The 17,258-nt window shown below is 42.4% G+C and overlaps 1 long non-coding RNA gene across 2 annotated transcripts in view; it reads right to left on the reverse strand.

Moving 5' to 3' along the window:
• LOC135982404 (uncharacterized) overlaps nt 1–17,258 on the reverse strand; it is a 112,570-nt gene that overhangs the window by 14,987 nt on the left and 80,325 nt on the right. The gene's annotated exons all lie outside the window — the stretch shown is intronic.

The following is a 17,258-nucleotide window of genomic DNA, read 5'->3' on the forward strand; positions in this document are numbered from 1 at the left end:
ACTAAAAGATGGATGATGTTGGTCATGTGATTGCTGAGCAAGTGCTCTGGATAATTTTTGGCTGTCAGACTCACTTTGTATTAAAGATAAGCCAATGGAATCATTTATCTGAATCCCTTTCTCCTGATCTTCAGTGACTCGGGTAAAAGGGAACCTGGATCTGAATTATCCCAAGTTTTGGCTTTGCAAATTTAAAACCTGTCTGATGAGACTTTGTAAAACCAAAATCTTCAATAAGAGGCATAAGGGCATAATTTATAAATTTTGGATTAGATAAAACAAGATTCAAATGTGAAGCATTCCTACTTCTGCAAAAACGAAACCATAATCCCATCATGTCTGCCCATATTTTCTTATAATCTCACATTAGATTTTATAGGTCATCTTCATCCCAGATGTAATACCTTCAAATCAATGGAGTTATATCAGGGATTAATTTAGCCCTTTATATTGATTTCGCGTAATGTTTGTCAGTTCTGCTTAAATAGTTTGACAAACATCTGTCCATCTATGTTGAGCTGAATTAAAATTGTTTAACCCCAGACTGCTGGGGGCTGTTGTACTCCAGAGAACTATGCTTTCTTGCCTGTTGCACTGGTCTCTACGTTGCCATTTACTGCACACCTTTTTTCACATTATAACACAATTAGTCATCTTTTCATATCACAGTGAACACTCTATTCTCATCTTGACCACAAATTGCCCATTATCCAAAGGCACCCACTGGAAATTCAGCTATCCAAACATGTGGTTAACTTAATGACCTTAGGATAGGATTACGTTTTTAAAAAGGAAATCACTGTTCAACTTTAGCTGCTGAGAACTTTCCAATCCTGACTCAAAGCCATGATGAGGTGTTTCACCCTTTTCTGGTTTGACAATGCAGCCACGTGTTTGGAAACATCTTAGATCTGATGGCTCATCTGCTGTAAATTATGTCAGCATGGCATGCCCTAATACACAACCAGTACATTGTAAGATACTTGGAGTGCATTCACAAAGGTACATAGGTGCCTAACTTCCCAATGGGTATGTTTGAAACAAACATCTTATTTGAACTAAAACTTATCTATACACCCCTTTTTGGCAACACTTTCTCCTTTGCACAAGTATGACAGCAGTGAGGGCCAAATCCTGGCCCTTCCTAAGCAGCTACAGGAGGACCGGACCCAGGGGATCTGGGGTAATTCTGGTATAGAGTGAATGGCCAGAATTTGGGGACTCCATTCAAAAGGGTCCCAGCCTCCTGCATATTGTGGAATTCTGCACCACAGGAGCTTCCCCCACACTCCTCCCTGCTGTAGAGGCTTTTTACAAAACGTGCTGTCCCCATTTCTGCTTGGAGAAACATTGTGATAAGCACTGTGTACAAGTTGCACAATAAAAAATGAATAGAAGGTTTTGACACCTTGAGCCAAATCCATCCCTGGTGTAACTGTTCACTCCAGTGCAGTTACATCAGGGATGAATTTGACCTCTCGTGTTAAATAACCAAGTCATTGACCTTAACTACATCCCTTGTTGTCCAGATGAGCGTCTTTGCTTGTCTGTCATGCTAACAGAATGGGCCAAATTCATCCCTGGAGTAAAACCATTTGCTTCAGTGAAGTTATATTGGGCATGCATTTAGCTTATGGTTTATAACAGAATAAGGGCTAGTCTACACTAGAAGCGCTACAGCGATGAAGATGCTCTATGCCAACGCGAGAGAGCTCTCCCATTGGCATAATAAAAACATCTCCGGGAGCAATGGTAGCTATGTCGGTGGGAGAAGCTCTCCTGCCGATATAGCACTGTCTACACCAACACTTAAGTCGGTGTAACTTACATCGCTCAAGGGGGTGGCTTATTTACACCCCTGAGTGACATAAGTTATACCAACATACATGGTAGTGTGTACAAGCCCTAAATGAAAACACTACCTATTCAAGCTTCACTCAAAATCAACATGAACATAGTTAGGGTTCAATCCCACTAGGTGCGGATCACCCCAACTCTTCCTGACTTCCTTCAGTGCTTTGTATGACTGTGTGCTCAGTGTTGGAACTACAGAATTAACATAAATAGCTTAAATGATTTGTCTGAACATTGCAAATAAAACCGCTTTAGGATACTTTTGCTTTTTTCCTGCTTTAGGTCTATTTCTACATCACACACAACAGTTTGTCTTAATCACTGGTTAAGGAGGGGAGGAAGGGAAAGAAACTTTAAATATACAGTAAGGCTGTTGATCAAATAGGTTTTTCCTTTAAGGAGCTATCCCTTAGCACTGCAAATCACACAGCTGAGTGGATTTACATTTCTTCAATTGGCAATCAAGCCTCTCCATATATAGCAGTGTTGGAAATCAATACCTCTAAGTCAATTGCTTCCTGTAGTTCAAAGATGCAACTAAAACAATAGTGACAGAGAAATAAGTGGATATGGAATTTCATTTTAAAAACCCACTCATGCCTCTAAGTGAGAATGGATGAAAGTTGCCTCAGTGCAGAGGGCCAGCAAAAGACCCATTCACTAAGCAAGGCCTATGCATCACTGAAGTCCCAATTAAGCCCCATTTTGAGTGCTTAAGTAGTACACAGGTCTTGTCTGGGCTCTCTGCACATGAATGAATTTCACCTGAAATCACACACATGGACCTCCTTTCCCAAATACAGTGGCTATAACTTAACATATACTCACTATTATTTGTAGCTCTGCTTATAAACTTTTTTTTTTTTTAACCTCTGATGTTCCAAAATGTCACACTGTAGGAGGACTACTGGCACAAAGAGTGAGCGAAAGACCCTTTGCAAAGCCTGTCTCCTAAGCAAATTTACGCAGGCAGAGCTATACTCCTGATTGTATCTTTTTTTTCCTTTTAAACACTTATTCAAGACACTTTTTTTCCAGGTTTTAGATAGAAAAATTCCAGCATTTCTGCCACAAAGACCTTCTTTAGGGATATAGCACACACTTTGCAGGTTCAGAGCCATTAGTCCTTATTGGTGTGAGTGGAATGCATCTCATGTTCTTTAGGTCACTCAGCACAGAGCACTAATACATCTACTTGAAAGGCTTCTGTCTGCCACTGCTCAGTGCTCTGGGCTTGCTTCAATTAAACACAGCAGTCTGTTTATTAACTCTACCTGCCATTCTGAGTGACCAAGTTAAAGTACTGAAAGAATGGTTAGCCATCTTATGAGAGTGGGTGTGCTAATGCATCCCCCTTCTAAATTAATGAAACTGATATTCTTGGCCACAGCTGAGCAGGCAAGCTAGCACAGTCATCTAGTCCTGTGCTTTTATTGTGCAAAATGAGAAATCAGGGAGGGCTTGCAAATTTCATTGTAAATTCTGCTGAACATTGAATTTGTACCATTGAACTGTCCAACACTATTTGGATTTGGAGGTACAGTATTAGGAAAAACAAATATACTTGTATTAACTGACAGAGGCGGCGAGTTGTATGGGCCCGTGGTGCCTGGGCTCCAGGAATATTCAGGGCCCGGCGACACCAATGTTTGGAGCTGGATCTCTCTCCCAGCTCTGCCTGCCACCCCCTTGGCCCCTGCCTGCCGCCACCCACATGCCTCCCCGGGCCCCAGAGTGTCCCTGCCTGAAAGCAGGCAGCTGCCCTGCTGCTCTACGCTGCGCTTCCTTGCCTGTGCCAGCCACTGCTGCCACAAGAATGGTGCCAGCGGCAGACTGAGGCCGCTGGCTGCTGCTGCACCTGTAGAGGGGAGGAGGTGCACCCATGATTGGCAGCTCTCCCCTCTCCTGGCACCCGCCAGGAGGCGACACCAGGGGTGCTTCCAGGAGACGGAGTCTGGACCTCACTCACCTGAGCAGCTACTGGGGCTTGGGTGAGTGTCCGACCCTGTGATCCATGCTCCCCCCCGATGCCCACAGCCACCACTCCTATATATATACACCTATCTCATAGAACTGGAAGGGACCCCGAAAGGTCATCAAGTCCAGCCCCTCCAGCCCCCTCCCTTCACTAGCAGGACCAAGTACTGATTTTTGCCCCAGACCCTTAAGCGGCCACCTCAAGGATTGAACTCACAACCCTGGGTTTAGCAGGCCAATGCTCAAACCACTTCCTCATTCCCCCCGGCCCCCTGCTGGCTTGCTGCATCTCTCCTCAATTCCCCACCGCTCACCTCTTCAACCCCCCCCCCCGCCGCCACTCAACCCTACGGCACCGACTTCCCCTCTGGTGGGTGGGTGCTTGCCCACCCCCCACCTCTTCCCGCCCAAGCATCCACCCTTGCTCCACCCCCATTCCACCCCCTTCCCCCAAGTCCTTGCTCCTGCCCTGCCTCTTCTCCACCTCCTCCCCTGAGCATGCCGCGTCCCTGCTCCTCCCCCTCCCTCCTGGAAAGCGCTAAGCACTGCCAAACAGCTGTTAGGTGGCCGGAAGCGCTGGGAGGGCGGGAGGAGCGGGGACGTGGTGCACTAGGGGTAGGGAGAAGAAGGAGGCGGGGGGGAGGGGAGAGCTTTGCTGCAATTTTTCCCCATAGATGCTTCAACCCTGGAGCACCCACGGAGTCAGCGCCTCCCTCCTGCTCGCCTCCTTACCTGAATATCAGGACAAATGGCATCCCGATCGTATATTGATCGGGACACGGGACAAAGGGTTAAATATCGGAACAGTCCCGATTTTATTGGTACATCTGGTCACCCTAGGTGAGGGGCAGCAGGCTGCAGCAGGGGAGGAGGTCACATGTGATGTCAGACCCCCCCGGAACCCACCATTGGACGCGAGGGGGCTTCCTGAATCTGAGAGGGGCCCTAGGAATATGTGCAGTGACGGTGCAGGGTGAGTGTGCTGCTGGGGGGAAAGTAGAGGGCCCCTCCCCTGGAGCTCACTGCTGGCAGCAGGGAAAGGGTTGGGGGGAGTCCTCCTCTCTGGCCCTCTCCCCAGGGCAGCCTGTCTGCACCCCAAGCTCCTCATCCCCAGCCCCGCCCCAGAGGCTGCACCCCCAGCCAGAGTCCTCACCTCCCACCCCAACCCTCAGCCCCAGCCCTGAGCCCCCTCCTGCACCGTGAACCCCTCATCCCCACCCCCAGCCCTGAGCACTCACCTGAGGGAAAAAAAACACGCAACTTAAAATTCAGTTTGGGGTATGATCGTGTTTAGCACAATACTTGATTATTTTACACCCTTTAAAGTATATAATTGGTTGTATAAGGTACAATAAAATATAATGTATTGAAGCAGGCGAGTGCTGCTTCTGACTTTCCACTTTTAATTGGCCCTTGTAATCTTGTGGCGCCGGTGTGTTGTAGCTTCATTTTATCCCAGCAACAAATTCTTGATTTGTAGGACCAGTAATAATCAACAATGGATAAATTCTTAATAACGTTACCCAGAGAAAAAGAAGAAAAGGGTAATTCATCAAGCGTTGGCCTGAGTTCAACACCCAGCTTTCAAACTGAAGTTATACAAAAGAAAGATGCGGCAAATCTACAAGATAAGAAAAGGAGTTTTCAGCAATCTTGGCTATCAAGATTTATGTGGTTGGAGTCCAATAGCGAATTAGACAGAGCTTTTTGCTCAGTCTGCAAAAACTGTTCTGAAAAGAAAATCTTAATATTTTCTACAAAAGCAGAACCACCGTTTATTTCGTCCAGATTTCAAGATTGGAGACATGCATTGCGTGGTTTTACATCACACGAAAAATCCTCCTGTCACAAGGAAGCGGTAATGAAGTATGCTGCTCTGCAATCTCAGGTAAATGTTTCTGCACTAATGTAGGCCAGTTACAGAAAAGAATCACAATCAGCTAGGAATGTAATGCACACAATTTTTAACAGTGTTCAGTACCTAGCTCAACAAGGAATAGCATTATGGGGACATAATGAGAGTGATTCAAATTTGATGCAGCTCTTAGTCACACAAAATACAAGTGGCTGTCACATGAAGTTATTAACGAAATAATCAAAATGATTGCAATGATGGCGCTAAGACAAATTGTGCAAAAGATAAAGGCTTCAAAGTTTTATGCCATTGTAATGGATGAGACTACTGATTTGTCAAGAAAAGAACAAGTAAGTTTTACTTTAAGGTTCTTTTCTAGTGAAGAATGGGAGATTTATGAGGAGTTTATTGAGTTTTACCAAACTGACGCAATGGATGCTGCTTCTCTTTTCAAAATTGTGGAAGATACGCTTCTCAGGTGTGATTTGCCCTTTTCTGATTGCCAGGGGCAGTGTTACGACAGAGCCTGTAACGTGCCTGGCAAATTTACTGGGGTCCAAGCCAGAGTGAAGGATCGAGAACCAAGAGCAGAATTTGTGCACTGCGTGGCACATTCCCTTAACCTTGCCATGCAAGATGCCCTGCATAATATTCAAGAATGTCGTGATATGTTTTCAAGGGTGAAAGATCTCATCAATGCCTTCAGGGAGTCACCAAAGCGTATGGCAGCATTCAGAGAGTTTCAGAGTGAAGGGGAGCCTTTTTCCGACCATTGTGCCCAACAAGATGGACACTAAGGATCAGTAGCATTAAATCACTGCTCCACAACTATGAGGACATGATGAACTGCCTAGATGAATTTAGTTACTCTTCTGATTAATTTGGCTCAAAATGCAGTGGATTTGTGAAGCAACTTCAAACTTTTTTAACATATTTCACACTAACAGTTCTTGTGAAAGCCAAGGGTCCTGTAGAAGAAACTAATGCAAAAATTCAAAGCCCAAACTTGTCATTGGCAAGCGTTCTGAAGAAAGTTGGCCTGTTGCAAGAAGTGTTGAGCGGGTTGCGCACCGACTCATCATGCAATCACTTCTGGAAAACAACAGTAGAAAGAGCAAGCAATCTTTATTTAGATGATCCTACACTTCTGAGAAAATGCAAGCCACCAAGATGGCTAGACCATGGAAACCTTCTTCACACCTTCAGTGACCCCAAAGTGTATTTTCATCAAATATATGTCAGGATCATTGATGCTTGCAAAGTTGCCATTGAACAGAGGTTTTCAACAGAAAGCTTTACATTCGCAGTAAAATTGGAGAAACATAACTGATGCAGCAAATGGCTTGAAACAGGACATTGTCCCAATAAGTGAAGCTTTCCATGGTGACATTAACACAGAGAGGCTATCTCTTCATTTAGAAATGTTGAGTGATATTTGCAGATCGAGAAATTGCCAGCTTAATTCAGTGAGTGAAGTGAAGCAATTTCTGAAACAAAACGAAGGCTTGAGTAACATGTCAGAAGTTACAATTCTCCTGAAATTATTCTACACAATTCCAACTACAACCTACACCGCTGAGCGATCATTCAGTTGCCTGAGCAAACTGAAAAATTATTTGCGAACGACAGTGGGCCAAGAACATCTAAATCACTTGGCATTTCTGCACATTTATAATAACTATCTCTGAATTGGACATTGCAAGTCTCCTGGATAACTTCATTTCAAGAACCAAACAACGATGAAAAGTGTTTGCTGCCTCCTGAAGAACATTGCAAAAGAAGGGGCTATATTTGTTTTAATTTTAGAAATTATTTGCTTTTGAGGGTTATTGATCAAAGAGTGCTTGTTGGTTTCCATATTCAAAAGAGTATTAATAAAGTTGATATTCTTAGTTAAATAATTTTTTCTTACAATAGTGATATTGTGCAATATAGGGAAACTGTTAAACGCTTACTGTTTCCAGTCCATTTTTACATTATTTAAAAAAATATATATTGACTTACAAGGCGAGGGAGGGGCAGGACTTAGACCTGTTCTGGGCACCACCAAAAATTATACAAACCTGCCACCCCTGCTAACTGAGTTTCCTTTTAAAGTCTGGTTCTTCTCTTGTTCTGACTTTGTGATAAAAGGAGAGAGAGAAAAAACCACTGTTCGAACATGTACTCCAGCCAATTAAATAATTATCTGGATTAACATGTAACAATCATAAAATCAGCCAACTAAAGCATGAGCAGCATGTCTCATCCATGAGCCACTCTTTCTTTTAGGTTTCTATTCAACGTAAATCTCAGTAGGAGAGCTGGGATGATGAAATGTTACATGCTTTGAAAGCCCCCTGATGAGTAATAGGGGTGGGGCAAAGGGCAGTGTGGTGGTGGTGGTATGTGTCTTCCAAGCCATTTCAACTATCTCAGATGAAGACCTTGACCAACATATGGTGCCCTCATATAGACTCTGAGGAGATTTTGAGTGGACAAATGATGTTTTACAGGTACTGTAAAAACATCTTTTGCATCTAGAATTGAACCTAAAAGTATGAAGATGCATTGAAAAGGCACTATGGTTATTGAACAGGAGTCCACATCACACAACCTCTACAGCTGGTACCCTTTTTGGCAGTCTCTGACTAGAGGCCTACAGTGGAGATTGAGCTATTCACCCCTTAAAGAGTTCTTGCTCCAGAATCAGTGAGAGGAACATTAGCAGGGCAGGGTAGAGAAGCTTATACTGCTGCTGCCAGTAAAGTATGTGTCCTGTTGGACTGACAGTTCTGGAAACCAACACCCTTCATGAGCATTGAAATTAATTCAGAAAGGAATCATGTTCAGAACATTAGGATGCAACAGTCTCACTCTGAACATCACTTTATTGGTTCAGCAACTCCAGAAAACATCATGTGCTCGTTGCCGGTTCGGGTAGAAATTGAAATAGCCTCATCTAGTTTGGATGACATGACTACCGGGTTGGAGTGTCTTGAGCTTAACTGAACATTTACTGCACATTTATAATGAAGAGTGAGCTGACCTGGAACCAATGTGCCGTTGGCTTGTGTATTCTGAAGGGCTAATAAATTAGGGTCTTCACTCAGACAAACTCCTAATATTCATACAAATCATGTAAACAGTGCAATAAACATATATGGTACTGTACAAAGTTCTAGTTAGACATGTCCTTTGCCCTGAAGAAGCTGACAACTGCAGACAGCGAGACAAACATCTTGCAGCTCTAGATTTAAATGCATGCATTAAAAGTGGAACCTTATGGTTCTAAATGTATTAAGGATAAACACGATCAGAAACACACAGGATCCCAAACCCACTCATATAGTTGCAAAAGACAGATGGCACTGATGCAAAACTAGAGAGCCTGAAGATAATGAGGCTCTGATCACTTGCTCTGTTCAATCTGGCCTTAATAGACTGCTTTTTAAGATGCTGATATTTGAAAAGGAAGAAAAGAATGCAGAAGATCACAGGAAAAAACAGTCACTTAACCAAAATTATCAGGATGTTAGATATCTGATGTATGGCTCAGAGATGGTCAGTTGGTTATTTCCACAATACAAGAGCAAGGGTGAAACCTGATGAAATTAAAAGGTGATACATTTCAAACTGATAAAATGATTTTTTTTTAAAGTAAGAACCTATGGAACTCACTGTCACAAAACATGAATCAGCAAAGACCTTCATGGGAGTCAGCAAAAGGATTAAATCTCAAAAATAGTTCTATTTCCAGTTATGGTAGTTATAATCAACATTTATAAGGGGCACCAACCCACCTGGCTCAGGACATGAGTCAAACACTAACTGCTTAGTGTTGTGAAGAAACTCTCCTATTGACATATTAATAAATTATTTTCCATTAGGAGAATTTACTCCTTCAGAAGCAGATAATATTGACCACTGTCAAAGACAAAATATCCTAGTCGATGGATCATTGATCTGATGCAGTGTGGTGGTTCCAGTTCCCAACTTCATGTATATTAGATTCATTATGGGATTTTTAATCTTCTTCTGGGGGTAACTGTTGAGGGCAGGATACCAGACTTAGTGGAGTAACGGTCTGACCTGGAATGGCAAATCTGTTTCTATACAATGTGTTGAGTATGTTAAAAATAATCTGCTTTAGTTTACTTGCCCTATTAAAATTTTAGGGCACACCTGCTGTGAGTCAAAGTGTGAGGGGATGAGGGTGAAAATATTCATTGCTCAGTCATTTTTTAAATGAAGAAGGGTTGTTGTGTTTTTTAAAAGGTTGAAGCAATTTTGGGATGTGAAAGCCGTTTCTGGTAAAGAAAAACAAACAAACAAAAAAGAGTTCATGGCTTCCCGACAGCCACATATTTTCTTATAGAGAAGAAAATGGAATCACTAATGCTCAATAAAACTTTAACCTATAGTGAATCAGCACTTTTCTCCAGATAATACATCTCTCATGGAGATTCAGCTAGTTTGGCATATCTCTGTAACACAGACAAACTGCCCATAGTCTTTGTGCTCAGCTATTTGCATAGTTCCATTTCCTTGAGTTTTTCAGGTTACTCTTCTTTGGAATGTCAATATGAAAGTCAATATTTAACATTGAACTGGAGCAGGAGTTTCTACTTCTTGCCTACAGAACTGAGCTGCACTGCCCTCACTGCAGTTCAACTTTCTCTGTACCCCATTCAGATTATGTTGACTATGTTCGGAGGCCCAAAAGAAAACAACCTGCCACATAAGTGTATTGACTTCAGTGGGAACTGTTGGGTACTCAGCACACTTGAAAAATCAGGCTACTTATTTAGGATCCTACATATGAATTTAGAGTAACAGCCGTGTTAGTCTGTATCCGCAAAAAGAAGAACAGGAGTATTGTGGCACCTTAGAGACTAAGGTGCCACAATACTCCTGTTCTTCTTTTCATATGAATTTAGGAGCTTCATTTTAAGTACCCTTAAAAAAAATCTTCCCTGGAATTTCAACATTCCTCAAATATTGCTGTTTTCCTGTGTTGAGGTTTTGAGAAAAAAACTCCTGTTTACGCCTCCTTCCAGAAATATCAATAAAATGGGAGTGGACTGTGACTGAATCCGACTGTCCAATTTAAAAGTCAGTGAACCCAGTCTGCTGAACTAAAAGATGTATTTAGAATCATAATTCACTACCAAAATCACATGCAAAGCCTCACAACAGCAAGCCAACAAAATCAGCGGAAACAATCAACTCCTGTCCATATTTATTGGTTGGGGACCAGGTATTCAGCACAGAGCTGTGGGTTTAAGAAATTTCAGTATCAATATTCACTTTTTCAGTGGGCACTTACCAAGAGCATGTAAGAACATTGGATCATCCTTCAAAACAGGGGAGCCAGCCAAGTTATCGTTCAGATATTGTGTTCAAGCACTGCATTGCGAAAACATTAATGAGACAATTGGCCTAATTCACCCCTGAAGTAATCCCATTTTTTTTGTTCATATCAACGTTTGCAGAAAGCACATTTTGGGCCCTTAGAGGAAATTTGTTTCAGGTAAAAGTACTAGTGTTTATAAAGGTTTGGTCATCCAATCAGGGAACAGAAACAAAACCTCGTGACTACAGCTTTTTAAAAAACAGGATGTCATTTTAACAAAAAAAAAAAATACACAAAACATCGTTTGTTTTTCCCTTTAAATTCAAACGTGGTGGAAAATCTCTTTCAACTTTTAGATTTCCTCATTTTCAAACAGTTGTAGATGCAAATTAGGTGAACCAACTGCGCCTCTCAAAGTGTGACTCTTGAATGTTCAGTACTCAAAGGAATATGCACAGTGAACTGTCCAAGAGCAATCCACAGGCTGCAATTGGTTCACACAAAACATTAAAACAATTTTTAATAATGACCAAATTTGTAAAATCAATGAATAAACTGTGAATTACAATCTGTTTGGACATTTCATGAAAAGGAAAAAGGGCTACATGTATCAAATTGCAAATTGTTTGCACTGTTATACTTGTTACAAATCCTTTTTTATTATTCCTATTATAGGAGGGAGTAGGAACCTCAGCTATAGTGCTAGGCACTGTACACACAACAAAGAAGTCAGCTGCAACCCCAGCATGTTTAGAAGTCTAGGTTTCAGACACCTGGATGATAAACACTAATGGGGATGGAAGGAGGAGGAAGGAGGAGGAGGAAACAATAAAGATAACAGAGTTTAGCATAAATGCTGCAGTCACAAAACAGACACGATCAGTAGGGATGCGAGCAAATACATATTAACTTCAGGGAGTTGGGGGCTGCAAGGTCTGAAGCAACAGAAAACGAAAGGAAACATTTAGTGACCAAAAAGACAGAGGCTTCTCATTATTTTCCCTGGTTTTCTTTTTATTTGATTTTTGCTGTGTTTCAGTGTGGCATGATTCTCTGATCAATAGGACACAATTCATTATTAATATTATTTAATGTTTTCTGGGGTATACTTGAAATTTTGCCTGCTTTTCAGATTCAGTCTTGGTATCCTAGGTAGTCTTCAATTCCCCCTCACCCCCAGTTCCCTCTCTGAGTTGAAGGGGTGATGGGGTAACAACATTTGAAGTCTCAGCCCAGAGCAACAGAAAGGATTAGTCCATCCCTGGGCGGATGGATCTAAATTACTAGAGGTTTCATATCACCAAGGAAGGATGGGTGCTAAACCTGTGTGTCCTGGAAAATGGTTGAAAAACACAGATACCCTCTGAAAGCATTTCAGTGCAAAAAGCATTTGAGAACCTTCCCTTTCCCCCACTCTCAGGTGGTGGAGGGGGGTCTATATTAGAGTGGAAAGGATCTGTCCCATCATAACATTCGTTGTAAAAGTCAGCCTTCTGAATAAAGATGACAGGTTCCAAGCCTTTCAACACTGCCCTTTAATTAGGTGAAGTCTCTGTTGAGCAACATATGGCACTTCTTTGCATCTCCCTGTCACCACACCATCACTCTATGGTTGAGCAATGAACCTCTAATCAGCTGGCTGCCTAAGAGAATAGCACTGGAAGGACAAACATGAAAATTGCCTTGGTGATCCAGTAGGGAACGGCATGTATGTGTGAGTGTCTATGTAGGCGTTCATGAATGGGTGCTGTGAGAATGCCCCAGGCACTCTTTGGGCTTAGTGGAGTGTTGACTATAAAATTCATTGTGTAAGGCCAGAGTATCACGCAAGGCTAGTTACCCAGGGAAAATGTGTGTACATCTATACACAACTGGGATGGAGAATGCATCTCACCTGACAAAGTCTGTTGTTTCAAAGAGTTTCAATTCACTGCTGATGATACATAACATACTGAAGTGACATTCAAATAATTTACCAGCGATTTCAATACCTTGTCTTCACCTCTTTTTGTCCAACATCGTGTGTGCATTGGCCAGTAAATGTGGAGAGGGAGCTGAGAAACCAGGAGAGGGTGCTAGAAAACACTGAAGAAGAGCTCAAAACAGAACAAAGAGGATCAAATGTAAGACTATTGGGTGGGCAGGAGACAATGTGCTAAGAGACATAGAGGCAGTTCACAGAAGAGGCCAGAGAAGATGAAAGACTTAGCTGGAAGGAAGGAGAGGAGACACCCAAGGGAACTCATAAAAGAGGTCCCAGAGACACAGCTGGGTGACATAAGCAATTGTGGGGCATCTCACATGAGACCTGGCTAGAGAGAATGAAAGAGGCAGCCTCAGGATGTGAGAGATACTAGCAAAATTCACACAAGGGATCAAAGAGGATAAAAGGTGTGACCATGGAAGGGCTGAGGGGGAGTGGATTAGAGGTGTTGGGCAGAGCTCCCAGAAGTGGTTAGCAACTCAGAGATGTTAAAGACTGAGACACAGCAGGTACCAAATGTTTTTAAAATCATTAGTGGAGGAAAATAGCAATACAATACGTAATTTCTCAGTAGCACCTTTCATCCAAAGATCTCAAAGTGCTGTATAAACATTTAGATGTGATGTAGGTAGGTATTGCATTGAGCCAATAATTTGTAGAGAATGATTTATTTGATACATTTTGCCTCTCTTTTGTTACAGAATATCTTGGAGCAGTTTTCTGATTTCCTTGAGTAAATTCAATATTTGGTCTTATTCAGTCAGTATAATTTTTATGGGTTGATCACGAATATTCAAAATTCAAATGGCAATGTTGCCAACTCATGATTTTATGGAGAATCTCACAATATTTGGTGCTTTTCTTAAAGCTCCAGCTCCTGGAGTCATGTGATTAAACAAAACTCTCAGCTCCCATTTAAAAAAAACAAAACACATTTCTAGGCCTGATGGCTGTGAAGCAAATAGGGTTGCCAGGTGTCCAGTTTTCAACTGGAATGCCTGATCGAAAAGGGACCCTGGCAGCTCCGGTCAGCACCACTGACTGGACCGTTAAAAGTCCTGTTGGTGGTTCAGTGGGGCTAAGCCAGGCTCCCTGCCTGCCCTGGCTCCGCGCAGCTCCTAGAAGCGGTGACATGTCCCTGTGGCACCTAGGTGCAGGGGTCAAAGAGGCTCCATGTGCTGGCCCCACCCTGAGTTGCGGGGGTGGTGCCTGTGGGTGTGGGCAGTGCACAGAGCCGCCTGGCCATGCCTCCGCCTAGGGGCCAGACATGCTAGCTGCTTCTGGGAGCAGTGTGGAGCCAGGGCAGGCAGGGAGCCTGCCTTATCCCCGCTGCACCACTGACCGGGAGCTGCCTGAGGTAAGTGCTGCCTGGCTGGAGACTGCACCCCCACCTGCACCCCAACCCCCGCCTCAGGTCAGAACCCCCTCCCGCACCCAAATTCCCTCCCAGAGCCTGCACTCCACACTCCAACCCCTGCCCCAGCCCTGAGCCCACTCCTGCACTCTGAACCCTTCATTTCTGGCCCCACCCCAGAGCCCGCACCCCCAGCTGGAGTCCTCACTCCCTCCCGCACCTCAACCCCCTGCCCCAGCCCAGTGAAAGTGAGTGAGGGTGGTGGAGAGCAAGCAACAGAGGGAAGGGGGCTGGAATGAGTGGGGTCGGGGCCTCAGAGAAGAGGCGGGGCGGGGCCTCAGGGAAAGGGTGGGGTGGGGCGGGGCAGGGGTGTTCAGTTTTGTGCAGTTAGAAAGTTGGCCACCTTAGAAGCAAAGCTAGAAAACATGACCATTAAAGCATTTAAAACTAGAAGTCAAATAGAAGGAACTTCAAATGTATTATTTTTAAAATCTCATGATTTTAAATCTAATACCATAATGCTGGTTGGCCTGAGTCATGATTTTTGAATGGGTTGGCAGTACTGAAGCTGTGGCTTAGTTATGACCGGTCAGTTATGTCACATGGTTTCTGTTCCTTTACCGGATGAGCATGAAAATATTGTGAATGCAGATTTTAAAATCTCCTTATGCACACACTTGTGTATATGACTTTGAACTTTGTGTTCTGTGAACCTTTGTGCCAGTAAACCTTGAGTGCTTGAATATTTGGCAAAAAGAGAACACCAAAAGGTAACAAACACAGGTGAAGCAAAGTTCCAGAATCACATGCACAGGTATTTGCCGAATTCAATTTTAAAATTTGCACACAAAATTATTTGCTCTAAAAGTGCCTGGCCATCCAATTAGGGAACAAAAGCAATAACCACTTGATTTATCTGACCAATGAAAACTAAGCACCACTGCTTGAATTGCAAATATTCATGATCATCTAGATAAGAAAACTGAGGCAGGGAGAGGTTGAGTGTCTCACTGGAGGTTAACAGGAAATCTGTGGTAGAATTCAGATTTCAAAGTACAGAATTTGATTCAAATTTTGTGATTCAGACTCAATCTGTAGTTTCTAAATAAAGCCAGTTATTCAAATGACTATATCTCACCTAATTATATCATATGGTTCTTACTTTAAACTTATATTGAGTACAGCATGGTCATGGTCATATACTCACAATTTGTCTGGATATTTCATAATTTGTGTATCCAGGCCCTACATAATTCAGTTTGCATCCCCCCAAATGCATTTTAAGTAGATCTCTATTTATGGGTCAAAACTTGCAGCACGGATTTGTAAAACAAATCATGCCACATTAATTGTTTTTCCCCAGTATCAACAAGGTGGATAAAGGGAATGCAATGTTGATAGTGTTATTTATTTGGATTTAACAAGTTCTCTAACACAAAACAATATCTATGGAGAGATTGCAGAAATAGTATCTGGATAATAATACTGCACAGTAGATAAAAATGGTTTGCTACATTCACTACATGGTTATAGTCAATGGTAACAGCTAAAAATTGACAAATTTTCAAAGTGCTTATATACCAATGCTAGAAATCTAAATAATAAGATGGGTGAACTAGAATGAATTGTATTAAAATAGGCATCATAGAAACTTGGTGGAATGAGGATAATCAATGGGACACAGTAATACCAGGGAACAAAATATATCGGAAGGACAGAACCGGTCGTGCTGGTGGGGGAGTGGCACTGTATGTGAAAGAAAGCATAGAATCAAATGAAGTAAAAATCTTAAATGAACCAAACTGTATCATAGAATCTCTATGGATAGTAATTCCATGCTCGAATAAGAAGAATATAGCAGTAGGGATATATTACTGACCACCTGACCAGGATAGTGATAGTGACTGTGAAATGCTCAGGGAGATTAGAGAAGCTATTAAAATAAAAAACTCAATAATAATGGGGGATTACAATTATCCCCATATTGACTGGGTACATATCAATTCAGGATGGGATGCAAAGATAAAGTTTCTTGACACCTTAAATGACTGCTTCTTGGAGCAGCTAGTCCTGGAACCCGCCAGAGGAGAGGCAATTCTTGATTTAGTCCTAAGTGGAACACAAGATCTGGTCCAAGAGGTGAACATAGCTGGACCGCTTGGTAATAGTAACCATAATATAATTAAATTTAACATCCCTGTGGCAGGGAAAACACCACAGTGGCTCAACGCTGTAGCATTTAATTTCAGAAAGGGGAACTACACAAAAATGAGGAGGTTAGTTAAAACAGAAATTGAAAGGTACCGTGCCAAAAGTAAAATCCCTGCAAGCTGCATGGAAACTTCTTAAAGACACCATAATAGAGGCTCAACTTAAATGTACACCCCACATTAAAAAAAAATAGTAAGAGAACCAAAAAAGAGCCACCATGGCTAAACAACAAAGTAAAAGAAGCAATGAGAGGCAAAAGGGCATCTTTTAAAAAGTGGAAGTTAAATCCTAGTAAGGAAAATAGAAAGGAGCTAAACTCTGGCAAATGAAGTGTAAAAATAGAATTAGGAAGGCCAAAAAAGAATTTGAAGAACAGCTAGCCAAAGACTCAAAAAGTAATTGCAAAAGCAGAAGCAGGAAGCCTGCTAAACAACCAGTGGGGCCACTGGACAATTGAGATGCTAAAGGAGCACTCAAGGATGATAAGGCCATTGTGGAGAAACTAAATGAATTCTTTGCATCTGTCTTCACGGTTGAGGATGTGAGGGAGATTCCCAAACCTGAGCCATTCTTTTTAAGTGGCAAATCTGAGGAACTGTCCCAGGTTGAGGTGTCATTAGAGGTGGTTTTGGAACAAAATTGATAAACTAAACAGTAATAAGTCACCAGTACCAGATGGTATTCACCC

The sequence above is a fragment of the Chrysemys picta genome, chromosome 3 (genome assembly GCF_011386835.1).
Source record: "Chrysemys picta bellii isolate R12L10 chromosome 3, ASM1138683v2, whole genome shotgun sequence".
NCBI lineage: Eukaryota > Metazoa > Chordata > Testudines > Emydidae > Chrysemys > Chrysemys picta.